The sequence below is a fragment of the Myiozetetes cayanensis genome, unplaced genomic scaffold, assembly GCF_022539395.1.
Source record: "Myiozetetes cayanensis isolate MyiCay16 unplaced genomic scaffold, myiCay2020 scf18, whole genome shotgun sequence".
In the NCBI taxonomy this organism is placed as follows: Eukaryota; Metazoa; Chordata; class Aves; order Passeriformes; family Tyrannidae; genus Myiozetetes; species Myiozetetes cayanensis.
Genome location: NW_026087389.1, coordinates 14,824,656 through 14,836,297, shown reverse-complemented (window position 1 = coordinate 14,836,297; position 11,642 = coordinate 14,824,656). Strand labels below are relative to the sequence as shown.

Here is an 11,642-nt window from a genome sequence, read left to right as displayed (position 1 = left end):
ACTCTACGTGTGGATGCATAGAATCATGGAATATCCTGAGTTGGAAGGGATGCACAAGGATCATGGAGTCTAACTCCTAGTCCTCCACAGGAGCATCCCAAGAATCCCGCCATGTGTCTGAGAGCACTGGTCAAATGCTTTTTGAGCTCTGGCAGGCTTGGTGCCATGGCCACTTCCCTGGGGAGCCTGGGGATGCCGTCATCTCCGTTCTGTGCCACCATGACTGGCCCTGGGTTTCTAATACAGGTTGTGTGCATCTTTCTGGTTGATTTTCTGCTGTGGAAAGACTCTCCTCCAACAGACTTTCTACTTGATGCCCAGCACAGTGACCAGGCAACTTCCCCATGCCCACAGCCACATCTTGCTGGCTTGGCTTCAGACTGCTTTTATCTTCATCTGTCCCCATCTCCCGTGATGCTGATGGAGGTGCCATCTCATGTTCTCCATTTCCGTCACCACCACCTCTCCTTTCCCAGGTTCTCTGACTGCAGAGCCCGCAGGCCACATTTTGATGTTCTAGAAACAAAGACCATGAGTCATGGCAGAACACAAGGCAAGTGCATCGTTAGCAGATGTCTGCCCAAAGCCTGGCCCTGACACCCCCTGCGGTGGCTCCGCTCCCAAGGATGTGAGAGACGCTACTCTGAGCCAAGGGAGGAGCCAGAATATGAGTAAAGGGCAGAAGGCCACACCCCAAGGGGACACACACCCCCCAGTGGGGTACCTACAGCTTAGATGAGGGCTGGGGTTCCCAAGAATTTGAAGAGTAAAGCTAATTAGAAGCTGGTCAGAAGTTAACATACATTTTCTTCTTAAAAATGAACCTCTGAAAAACTTTTCTTTCTCTTTAACGTGCACTTTCTCCACAACATTGCACCCCAAAAGGATTTTCCTTCCAAGTCTCAGCTGTGAAAGCAGCCTCTCCTGCAACAAATCTGGGCTGTAGCAGCTAAACCTTCCCAGGACTTACCTTCTCACTGCTCACTCAGCTGTTTGCCACATCTAACAAGAAGTATCAGGTATGATCTGTGGCCCAGATATCAATCCATAAAGCCACTGAGCTGCTCCTAACAGGAGTCTTCACCTGTCTCAGGTGCCTGTGGTCAAATATCAATCAGTACCAAGAAAGGAAGCTCCTTCCTGAAAGTTTAATGTTGGACTGGCAGCTCAAAGTAGTGTTGTGTCAGCAGAATTTCAGCTGGGAATTTGCTCGGGTAACGTGGGCTCCCAGGGCAGCTTCCCCTTCGCTCTGTGACGTTGAGAGAAATCATAATTTTCTGTACTGCACTCTTCCCATCTGCAGAATGGGGCTGGTACCTCCCATCACCTTTGCAAGCGTTTGGGTGCTAGGGAACCAGGCAGGTGGGCTGGAGTGATGTTAACATCCTCTTGCAGTGCTGAATTTCTAGGACTGAATCACATTTTTCTACCTTAAAAAAAAAAAAAAAATTGCTTAATTTCAGCTTTTCTTCCTAATTACTGAATTGAAGTAGGAGTTATTTTGTCAGGAGAGGGCACTTGTTGATGGTTTACCCTGTGTTTCATTAATGCATGTAAGAGGTTAACTCCTGGTAGAGAAACAGATGCATGGTTTTAACAGGGAGAAAAAAAAAAAAAAAAAAACAGCCCCAATTTTACTTTCTACTCCTGCACTAATTTGTGACTATTTTTATCAGTGTTAACACTGAGCCAGGGTAAAAATACTCCCTAGAAAGTTTAGAATTTACATTTGCCTTCATATATATTCAGCAGAAATCCAGCTCCCCAGCCCCCGCACTGCCTAATCTGGACTCATTAACTTCACCCACCCCCGGGAAAAGTGTCAGATGACTTTGGCCCGGCGAAGCCCTTCACCCACAAACCCTCAGCAGGAGGGTCCAAGTCTCCCATCTGCAGCCACCCAGCCCTGTGGAGCACCAGCTCTGACACTGCAGGCATCCAACCCGGCCATGGGAACACATTCACCCCACATTCCCAACGCAGCCCCACTTCGGGGCAAAGTCTCCGTCGGGCTCCACCCTGTGAGGGTGCTGAGCCCTGGCAAAGCCCTTCTGCCCTGCTGCCCCGGTAAAGCAGAGGGATGAAGGCTGGGGAAGAACCCCCACAAGGAGAAACCTTCACGGAGCACCTTGTGAAGCACAAGGCAGCCACAAGTGTGTGGAACCGGCAGCTCCAGGTCCTAGGGCGGTGCCTTTTTTTTCTCTCCTAAACGGACATTTGCCAGTCTGAGATGCACTTTTGCAGCACAGCGGGAGCCTTTCGAGTCAATGTGTCACTGAATTCTGCTCTAAAGGCAACTACATTGTTCTCTGGCATGTTCCTGCAGAAGAAGCAAACCACCCCCTCCTGTGCAAAAGCCAGAGGGCACGTTCAGTGTCTGGGCAGCCGGGGGCTGTTGTCATCTCACAGTGGTCACAGCAGCCCAGAGGGGCTGAGGCTGGGGGTCCCTCTGAGGAGTGTCCAGTCCAGCCCATGTCTCACAGCAGGGCCTGTTAGAGCAGGTACCTCATCCCAGTTGGGTATCCCACTATCTCCAAATAATGGACACTCCACAGCTCCTCTGGGCAACCTGATGCAGTATTTGACCACCTTCACAGAGAAAAAGTGGGCTATCATTTCCCATGCTTCAGTTTGTTCCCATTGGCCTCCCTGTGCATCCAAGAAAAGTCTGACTCCATCTTCAGGGTTTGAGGAAACCCCCGAATTTTTACAGCAAGGGGTATGCTTCCACCTTCGTGCAAAAAATTCAATCTGTAAAGCCAGAAGTGATTTTTCTGGGAAATATTGGCTCAGCTTTTCTCACAATGCTTTGTAAGGAATAGCTGGTTACATGAAAACTCATGAGGTCTCCATGCTTTCTAAGAAAACCAGGAGAGAAAGGGGGCTCATGTTACAGCAGAAGCCAAGAGCCTCCAAGGGCTCTGACATCAAGGGAGAGCAGCTCCAATCTAATTATACTGGGAAAACATCCTTCAGCAACAACCACTTCCCTTCCCTGCCTCTGCTTCCTGGGCTCCAGGCTCTTTCCAGAGGAAGAACTCTGGAGAATATTTAGGATTATTTATCCTTTTAGCAATGAGGTTTACATGAGCAGGTCTGGAAGTCGTGTGTCACCACCCTTACAAAATCCTCCCGTGCAGATGATCAGAGGAGCTGGCAGCTCTGATGCTCCCTTTGGCATTAGACCCTCCAGAGTCTGTCACTGCAGTGATGGAGCAGGACAGGATATTTATGTGACTTAAAAAACAGTAACATCTCCTCTCAACTCTGTCTCAGGCATGTACTGGATGCAGACTGCACAGTGTGGAGTTGAATACATACCTACATACCTCATTTATAATCATTCCTTCTTTTGGAGGCCAAAAAGGCCCTTCCTTCTTAGAAAAGAGCCAGGCAAGAGCAGGATGGCCCAAGACACGGAGTGCAGGCCCTGTTGGTACTCTCTGGGCTCCGTGGATTCAGGATCCTTGCCCGCCCTCCCTGTGCACACGTCAGTTCCTCAGCAGCTTCTCCCAGGCGGCCAGGCTGTTTTTCAAGAAGCAATTTCCTGCAGAGAAATATTTTTTTTTCAAGGAGCCTAAGTGGGGAGCTTCCTGGAGCAGGCTTTTCACAGGAAACCATTGTGAAAGCAGCTTCGCCACCCACCAGGAAGGGCTGTCAATGAGCAGGGAGGGTGCAGGCTGCACCCAGCTCTGTGTCCCCAGCCCAGCTTCCCCCCTGCGTGCCTGGGGGATGAGCTTTGTGTCCCTTGCCTGTCTCTACCTGCTGGGATGCTGGCTTGGGGCAGTGGAAGCAGCTGGATGATAAAGACCTGGGCTGGGTGCAGGGAGTGCAGAGTCTCCCAGGAAAGGTGCTGCTTGGCCTCTCCAGTGCCCAGCCTGTCCCTCTGGTGGGAGAAGCTGAGAGGAGACACGATGACTTTACCAGGCTTTGTCTCACCAGTCTTTGCGTTCTCCCTCTTCACTGTGTTGCTGGGTCTGATTTCAGGCAGGGCCACCAAATACAGGTTTCTCTCCACACGGGGCCGGGGTGGTCACTGCTCCTCAGCCTGTTTCTGGGAGGCACCTTGGTGTCTGGGTGCTCCTCTGAAATGCAAACCCTGCCAGGAGTTCTCCCCACTGCTGAAGGGGTGAGGCATCCCAGCTCAGCCCAGCTGTGGTGGAGCCGGGGCAGTCCCGGTGGCTTTGGCAGCGCTGCCTGGGATTTACCCCGTGGCAGATCAGAGGTAGCCTCAGCACCGTGGCAGTGCCTCAAATACCTGGCTATCAGCGAAACTCCAAAGTGCACCAGTTAAACCCTCAGCCAACACAGATCCTGGGGCAGCAGCTTGCACTGTGCTGCTGCTTCTCACCATGGGCAGCTTTAAAGTCAATTATTGCTCCCATCCTTTTAGTCCAAGGAGCAGGGCAGGTCTCCCAGTCCGTGTGTGTCTCCCCAGAACACTGCTTTTCATTCATGTAGTTCTTCTGGTTTGGATGTATTTGGTGGCTAGGAATGGACAGGTTCCTGCCCCACTTTGAGCTCTTACCACCTGTGCTGTGGCAGCACTGCTCTTTCATGGAGAAGTTCTCCTGCTCATCTGTGAAGATGCTCCAGTTCATGAGATTTTTTTCCTTGCACTAAATCCTTTGGTTTTGCAACCCCTCAGTGCATTTAAAATAAAGCTGAACAAACGCCAAGAAGCCATTTCCGTGAAGCGTTTCGGGAGCAAGGGGCTGGTTCCTCTTTCGGAGCACTGGAAAACAACTTCTGATTTCCTCCCAGAGTTAGTAATGTTCAGCTGAACCCCACTCTTTTTCCCAAAAAAGTTTAGTTTCCAGGAAACAGGGCTTTATTTTGAACACAAAGCATCTCTTGGGTCAAATTCTTCTTGATTTGCCTTTTTTTGTTTATATGTTTAATGTATTTAACAACGTTCCCGTTTTCTGTGAACTCATTCAGCAACCCCTGCCGATCACTGGTCCAGGCAGTTTGACCCTCTTGGGTACACTCACAACTCTTGGATACATATATATGACCTGCAAGAACATGACCTAGTACAGAGGGAACTGAACCAGGTCTCACTGAAGGGTCTGGTGCCTTCCCAACCCACCACTGGCTTAATTATATGACACTGGGCAGATCCCTTCCCTCTGTCTGTGTCCTGCTTCCCAGTCCTTGAAATGGGGTTAAAGTTCCTTCGTGCAACACTTTGCTGGACATAAGAGCTGGTAAGAAATATCTGAAACACTCACAGGTGCCAGTCCTGTTTCCACCAGTGGCAGCAGTGCTTGGTAACAAAGGATGAATCAAAACCTTCCTTCTTCTCCCTTGGCCTGCTGGCAACACTCTTCCTAATTCAGGCCATGATGTTGCTGGCTTTGAGAGTGCACTGCTGGCTCATGGTCAGCTTGTTGTCCCCCAGGACCCCCCCAGGTCTTTACCTGCAAAGTTCTTTTCCAGCTGGTTGGTCCCCAGTGTGTGCTGGTGAGTGGGGTTATTCCTCCCCAGGGGCAGGAGTTCATACTTCCCCTTGTTGCACTTCATGAAGCTCCTCTTTGCCCATCAGGGTCCCTCCTCATGGCAGCACAACCCTAAAAAAATGCACAAAGCCAGGGGAGCAGGGACTGCTCAGGGCATTTAATAGCTCAAGTGGTGGAGCCTGGAGAAAAGGACAGGCTTGGAGGTATATGTTGCTTCTCTTCTGACCACTGCCCACAGCAGAGGGGGGACACTGCCCCGGGGGCACACAGGGCACAAGGAAAAGGGGATCCTGCCAGTAGCTTGTGCCATCTCAGCCCCTTTGTGCCTTGTGCCTGCATGTCACCGTTCATTCACTCAGCATTTGACAAGAACGGAAGCAGCGACAGAGAAAGAGGTGACCAGGCAACTTTTAAGCAAAGACATCCTGGGGAATGAGTCACCGGCTTTGCGTAAGAAGCCAGACTCCTCTCTGGAGGGAGAAGGGCAGGCGGGGCAGCAGGCAAGAGGAATGTTCCAGGGAGATGCCTGCAGCATGATTAAAAGGCAGCTTGGACCTTGCATTAGGAGTCCCACCTGTGGTGGCAGCAGAGGTGAGACATCAGAGCCAAGCCAGCCCCAGCCCCACAGATCAGCTGCCCAGCGGTGGGAACACAGCTCCTCAGGGCAGGCTGCTCCCAGGAGTGGGAGAAGTCCCAGCATCCACCCAGCCCAGGCTTTTCTCAGGAAGGCTTGGGTCTGGCGGTGACATTTCTCACGGGGAAGATTATTTCCTTGAAAACCTGGGGTATTCAGGTCAAGTAAAAGCTAATAGCACAGAGGCACCAGACACACTGAGCAGGCTGAGTCAGAAGGTATTTTCCAACAGCATGTAGGGTAATTTCCGAGGACCAGAGTGTTTCATCACCATGTTTTCCTGGTGACAACTTCAGCTGTTTTGCTTTTCAGAATCAGAATTTTGTTTACTGTTTTAGCTTATTTCCTCATGGAAAGCCTTTAATTTACTCCCCAACATTACCTGTAGCTTTTCATCCCAGCAGGTGAAGGAGGTGGAAGAGGAACAGCTCTTCAGCAGCGGGGCCAGTGTACCAGAAATGGTACTTTTTTTTAAAGCTGTTCATAAAGATAACAAGAGATGAAAAGGTTGTGTCGGGAGGGGGATCTTCTCTAGTTGGAAAACACGAAATACAAGAGCAATTCTGTCTCTTCTGCTCGGGCCCTGGCATTTCTGATGTTATCTCTCCCAGAGTTTGTCCTATGGAGCAGATGCCCCTGAAGGGCAACCAAGGTGGACGAGTGGATGGGAGAGAACCTGCCAAGGGACTCACACCCATCCTAGAGGGGCTGTAGGGCCTCAAAGAGAGGAGAAAATCTGGCTGGAGAAAAAAAAATCTCAGAGCCCAGACTTGCCAGGTGAAAGGTGTTGGAAAATGCAAATTATTAATTGAAAGAACTGGGCCAGGAACCAGGGGTGCCAGGCTGAGCTGTTATCTGCTGCATCAGCTGCGAGCCTGGCTCGGGATTTCAAAATAAAATTAGACTTGCAGTATATGTCTTTAAATATTTAAATTACTTTCAGTAATTCATATGGTGACATTTAAACAAAGTACACCAAGCAAACGGCTCCCAGTGCTAAAAGGAAATGTTTGCAGGTAATAATATTTAATTTAAGAGGGAACAGCTGATATCAATGCAGAATCTTAATGCTGAATTCAACCTACATTCCTCTCTGAACGAAGTAGGGAAGAATAAATCCCCAGGCCTGTGAATGGTTAAGCATGCAGAGTGATGTTATTAAAGTGCTGGTCCCAGGCACCCCAATGAGCTGTGAATTACGTGGGTGCCCAGATATTTGCAGGATCGGGGCCTCTGTGCTTTGTGGGCTCCCAAGAGTGGGGATAGGCAGCTCCACGGTGGGAAGTGAGGACTACAGGGGCTTGGCAATGCCAGCCCCTCCTGCCCCACTCACCTGCCCTCCCACGTCCTTCTTGGGTCCTTTGCCATGAGCCTGTTCCAGTAACTAAAGGGAAAATCCATCCTGGGTAGAAACAAGCAGACTCAATGAAGTCAGGTCACACACAGCCTGGTGCTGCTGGCCAATTTGGAGAGCTCAGCCGGGTCTGTTACATCAGTCACACTGGATTTCATAACATTAGACATTTCAATGAGGGTGACTCATTCTCTCTTGAAGTGTATTGTATGTATGAGCAAAGATGATTAACTTTTGCTGAATGGTATGATTTCTGGGATGGGAACTGCTATTAATTAGGAGCGGATCTCAGATGTTCACCAACCCTGTTTTCATGGCCTACTTTGTATATTTTTCTCCATTCTACTTGTTTTTTTAGCTCAGGATAAATATTAAAGTGCTCTTCCCTGCTATCTGCAGCTAAAGCAGCAAGATGTCCAGCAAAGGCATCTGACTTTCATAGTCAGGCACAGCCCAGGGCTCAGTTTCTGTGGCCAAGCTTCAGCTTCTTGCCCCAAAAAGCTCAGTTTTCACATTAAATGCAAACAAAACAAAATAAAAGGGAGCGTCCAGCCAGCACAAGTGCAGCAGACAAAGTACTGCACGGGAGGTAAAATAAGCACAAATGGTTCAGAATACAAAATACAAAGAATTAGCCTTCCTCATCCTCCCCTGAAATTTTCTTTATTAAAGGAAACTTGGGGGCTTATGCTGATCTCGTGCTTCTGGCTGTTGAGCTTTGGGGGTTGGCAACATCGAGGATCCTTGGCATGAAGAGTCCCCAAGGTTCAGGGAGAAAGACACCCTTTAGCTGTACTGGCTGCAAAGCTGGGCAACTCACCAGTGTAAAGGTCAGGATGCTCAGCGGCTTCAACAGCATCTGCAGCACTTGGCACTGTGGTCCTGCAGGAAGTGCCTGGAGGCATTAATACCAGCCAGCTTGGAAAAGCCAGAGGAGGCAGGCCTGGGATGGGATGGAGTCGTCCTTCCCCACCCCAGGCACTGCTGGGGGCATGCTGAGGAGCAGCCAGGCTGAAACTGGGGAGCTGGCAGGCCAGTGTGGCCCAGGCTGTTTGGTGGCACCTTGCCACCCCTCGTGACTGCTGGCATCTCCACTGGGATGACAAGGTCCCCTCCCAGCCCCAGCCTGTGAGCTCCCTCTTGCTCAGTCCCATGGCACCTGCAGTGAGTGACACAACATTCCACAGAGCCAAACACACTCCACTCTGCTCTGGCTCCATTGCTGTGGGCAGCAAAACAGCCCTGGGAATAGACAAACTGTGGTCAGTCCCTCTGCCTGGCCAGCAAGGAGCGGGGAGACGTCTCTTGTCCTTGATTCCTGGTGAGACACCACCACGAGAGTCCACTGTGACTTCCAGAGAGAGAAAGGAAGGGTCAGGGCTCAGCCTGGCACTCTGCCAGCAAGGATGAGGTTCACCTGCCCTGCCCAGCACCCCATCACCGTGCACCCCTGCAGCACTCACGGCCGCTCCTCAAATGTCAGGCAGGGACTGTGGGCAGCAGTTATGCAAACAAAGGTCACTGGATCCATGCTTTTCCCTTCCATCAGCTGAGGCTGCTCAGGGCTCCTGGGCATGGGCTGGAGATCTGGTCCGGCTCCACAGCAGGCAGTGGTGATGAGCGTGAGCTAACCTAGGAGAAGCAAGCCTTAACTGTAATTGCTTGTAGAGAATCGAGATGAGATGATTTTTTTGGATCAAAACTGAGATGAGAGGGCTGGGTACTTCAGCACAAATGGGGGGTGAGCAGTGAAACTGCCCGTGTGGGTGTCCAGCCCTAACCTGAAGGGGGGCTAGAAACTTGTAGGGTAGTGACTTGCCCTCCTCTCCTCCTCCCACTTGTCACCAGGCAGTGGGCAGAGACAGCTCCTCTTCCCCAGCAGCTCGCTGTGACCTGCTCTGGTTGAGGCACTGCAGCCAGGCTGGTGGCAGCAGACCTGGAAGCACCTGCTGCCCAAGGTTCCCCATAACCACCACAGCTCCCAGGCTTGCTCTCAAGAATCTGGGAGGTGTGGGAACACTAGAAGGCTTCTCCTTTCAGACTCAGTGGTAAGGAATGTGCATTCAAAACAGAGATAGGGTTAGTTTCTCCCGAGCTCGCGGGAGGACGTCACTTCTCCCGCGCACCTGTCCAACCGTGAGTATCCTTGAGATAAACTGGCATCTCAGAGGGGCAGGAAAACCCCACAATTTGCCTAAATTTTGCACTTACGAAATGCCACTGGCAGACGAAAGCATGGATGTATGATTCAAGCACAACTCTGGGACGTGTGAGCCACTGCCCAAACTCCAGGCGTGCGAAAAAGGCTGAGCCACGCAACACCAAGGGTTTCCTTGGAGACTGACGCAGAAGGGGCTTCTCCTCCAGAGGCTCCTTCTCCCTGCCTTACCAGGCAAAGAAACACCCTAAATCCCATCTCACCCAAGAGAGCCAGTAAGGTTCCACTGTGCCACTGGAGGAAGGGGCAGTGCTGGGAGCCTGGAGGGGGGGTTTTCCTCACCTCCAGAGTAGTTTTGCTGTTGCACAGCTCACTCAAGCTTCTAAAAATGTTTGCTGGAGCAACTGTCTCTGAGGCAATTTCCATAACAATGGGTGCAGAAGAACGATCCAGGCTGCTGGCTGACTTGCTGCTCACAGGCTCCCCGAGGAACTGGCACATTGCTATTCCAGCGGTGAGATGCCCATGTGAATGAGAGGAAAAGAATATTTAACTGAACTGCTCCCAGCAGCTGCTGGAAAGCTCTGCAGGGGCCCTGCTGTCCATTGCCCAGCTGAGGGGGCATGGGCAGGGCTCCCCCAGCCTGGCCCCAAGGCATTGCCAGACCGTGGGAGCCTGCAGGCAAAAAAAACACCCCCAGCAAAGGTACAAAACCACAGAAAGTGCTTCCACACCTTCATCACTGCCCATAAACACGCACCAGTGCAGGCAGTCAGCACAGGGGAAGGACCAGTGCCAGAGACAGCAGCAGCAGCAGCATATGCAACTCTAACATCGGCCAAGGCTCCTGCTTCATGAGGCCTTGGTCCTTGAAAGGCCACGAGTTACTCAAAGCCCCCATGTGTTGCTATTTAATCTCTCAGTTCTGGGTGCTCAGCCCCAGCCAAACCCACCCAGGGTTTGCTCCTTCCCCACATAATTTCCACTTGACCCATTAAAGTCAAAACTCAGCCACTGCCTCCGGTTTGAATCGCTCACATCCTGCCACTACAGCTTTGTTTAAATCTGTGCAGAGCTCAACCTGTTGTCAGACAGACACTAATTTGTGTATTTCTAATTATTTGTTTCCATCTTAAAACCTGTTTTTCAGCAGATTGCAGCTTTATTTTAATACATGCTTGGCTAGAGCTTGATATACTGGTTGCCAGTAACCTAGACACAGAGTGGGATTACATTGCAGAGGGAGAGCAAGGGGAAAAAAGAGACTGAGTTAAACTGAATTAAGAGTCTGTTCATAAAAATGAACTAAGCAAAACTGTGGAAAAAGAAGCAATTTTGCATCACAGAAGATTCTGTTTCTATATTCCTCTGTTTTTACCCCTCGAAATAAGATGAACCTCAGCATTCACAAAGGGCATTTGAACCACCTCCGTTTTATGTGATTAAAGCTCTTAAACTTATGTTTAATCCCTTTTATACTCACATGCTTGGTGTTAAAAATTAGCTCATCAGTGGATGACCAAACCAGGATCAATTTCCAACTGCTTTCCCAGGATGTGGATGCAGGAAATCAGGCACCATCCTCAGCCTCTTCAATCAAGCAATGCTCCAACAGCTTTTTACCCTTCCAGAGGCAGGCTGGGCCCTTTGGTTTTTGGTCATTTTCACACCATTCAGAGGGCAGAAGAAGTAGCTCCAAGGCAGCACTGCTGCAAGACACCAGGCAGCACAACCAGTGCTCCAGGACCTGTCTTTGTTTCATCCTTCCTCTGTAGCACTTTCTCCTGGGCTGAGGACTTTGGGGTCTCTGATCTAAAATGCAAATTAGGAGACTGACTCTGAGGCAATTAAACCAAATGAAAACCTTATGCTATTTGCTGGCAAACACTGACTTCCCAGTGGAGGCTATGTTCTGTATAGCCATACTGCTCTGGCTGCACACCCACCCTGCCAGGGAGAGCAGGAAGGGTGCTGCGGGGCCTGCAGCTGGCTGGGGAGACCCTCCCCAGCTCCTGGGCCAACCAAAGCTTAAAC

General features: G+C 50.6%; 1 long non-coding RNA gene across 1 annotated transcript; it reads right to left on the bottom strand.

The window, feature by feature from the left end:
- Window positions 1-7,063: 7,063 nt before the first annotated feature.
- On the bottom strand, window positions 7,064-11,608 carry LOC126638849 (uncharacterized). The gene is made up of 3 exons (XR_007628702.1): window positions 11,092-11,608; window positions 9,951-10,111; window positions 7,064-9,082 (listed from the first exon to the last, which is right to left on the bottom strand). It is a non-coding gene; the product is annotated as an uncharacterized LOC126638849 (long non-coding RNA).
- Window positions 11,609-11,642: the final 34 nt, after the last annotated feature.